Genomic DNA, 1,940 nt, shown 5'->3' with positions numbered 1-1,940 from the left:
TAGCCTTCAAAGGCGACCCCTGGCATGAGCGGCCTCGCCACAACGCTGGTAAGAACCGCAGGAGAGACCTGTCAATCGGCTCAGGGAACATTCTAGGGAAATTGGGATCCTTGGCTGAACACATACTTTGACACCCGAGCTGTACCATGAATGCGCATGGCCCACGGGCCAGAGGCATTGGCGCTGAAAAGCCTTTGAAACCACCAGCGGTAGCAGTTTCTCAGGGGCCTGGCTTTCCAATGCCTTTTCCCCAGGTTTTGGCAAAGGAAAACCAGCCAGTGGGAAACACTGAACCAGCCCACGGGCAGGAAGCTAAAGCAAAACCCCAAACAGGCAGTACCAAGCAGTTTGCATGTGAAAACAGGAGAAAACAGGGGAGGGTGTGAGGAGGGGGATCTGTGGGGTAACCCAGGCCAACCCCCGGGGAAACTGGGCAGTGCTGGCACACTTGGCAGCCCCCCACGCGGTTGAAGCCCAGGGCATCATCTTGCAGAGGTCGGCAGCAGGCCAAGTGCTCAGTGGCCCGGAAACAAGAGGGTGGCGGACACGGGGTGATGCCACCTTGTTGGGGACTGCAGAATCACGTAGTCGGCTCCCCTGCAAGGAAGCTGGCAGCCGCCGGGTGCAGCCAAGTCCGGAGTTGGCAGAGGGCAAGCTACAGGAACCAGCATCCCACAGAGAACAACTCGGTTGACCTGTGCGCACGGCCGTCTTGCTAGAAGGAACACAGAGCGAAACAACTCTAAAAAGTCAAACGGCTTTGGGACCGGAATTCCCCACCACATCCCAGGAAGCAAGGCTGGGGGAAGCCTGCGAGGCCCCGCGGAGAAGCAGACACTGCAGCCCAACACAGAAGCAGGAAACACAGGGGAGGACAGAGCAGACAGGTGCATGGGGGGGCGGGGGGAGCAAGGGATGGCTGCCATACCACGGCGGGCTGCTGTCCTGCAGGGTGGACTCCGCGGAGAGCCACAGTGCATTCCATACACCAGTCCTGGTATCATCCAAAGGTTATCTCCGAGTCACACGGCAGCACAAAAATGTTAGACCGGGGGTGTGTTCCTGCACAGGCCCCGTACAGGAGGTTGGGAAAGGTCAATTGGGAACCCAATTGCCACCCATGAAGACCCCTGAACTGGGCATGCTCTAATTCAGATTCCCCCACCCTCCACTGCGAGTCAGGTAGGCGTTACACTTGTGTGGCCCCCCAATAGGCCCAGGTGGGTTTGATTCAGCCAATGGGGCCAACCAGCACCTTCGAGCATGCCTCCCAAGTTAAAGGTTTAAAATACCCTGGCAGCGGTAATGCTGGTCCTTTTTACCCTGCTCCTGGGCAGAAGCAGGTGGAGGAGGGAGGCACACACGCACCGCTAGTGTGGGCACCCTTAGCACCCACTCCAGGCCTACTTGGGAAGCACATGCACCCCCTTTTGCGCCTATTCAGGGCCCACAGCCTCGCTTCTCACTTGCTCGTGTACCCCCTGCTCCCGCTGACTGGCAGGTCCGAGAGGATTCTAGCCCGTGTCTGTGTGCAGTCCCACCAGACTGCCCATGTTCTATGGTGAGTCCCAGCCTCGGCGTCCGCATGGTTTGTCACACTACCCTGAAACAGCGTGGACTCTTGAGACTGGAAAACCTGAAACTTCTCCCGTCCTCTATAAAAACCCACTTGGATCACAAACCAGGCTTCTCCGTGAATTCGTTCTCATGGGAAGCCAAGCAGCGAGGGATTACCCACTCGACAAACCTAACATTACTAGAAGTCCTTCCTCCAACCACCACCAGGGCTAAGTCATGAGGACACCACCAGGGCTCCAAAGAGCACATCAGGACATCTTGAACTGGCCCTGAGCAGCACTGCCCAGCCCAGTGGACCCGGAAAACGAAGCATCGCACATCGAGAAGGTGGCCTAAAACTGCTTCAGAGGTGCAGAGGTGGG

This window comes from Echinops telfairi, unplaced genomic scaffold, assembly GCF_000313985.2.
Source record: "Echinops telfairi isolate 266 unplaced genomic scaffold, ASM31398v2 ScPeMD7_53;HRSCAF=182, whole genome shotgun sequence".
Classification (NCBI taxonomy): domain Eukaryota; kingdom Metazoa; phylum Chordata; class Mammalia; order Afrosoricida; family Tenrecidae; genus Echinops; species Echinops telfairi.
Note: the sequence above shows the minus strand (reverse complement) of the source record.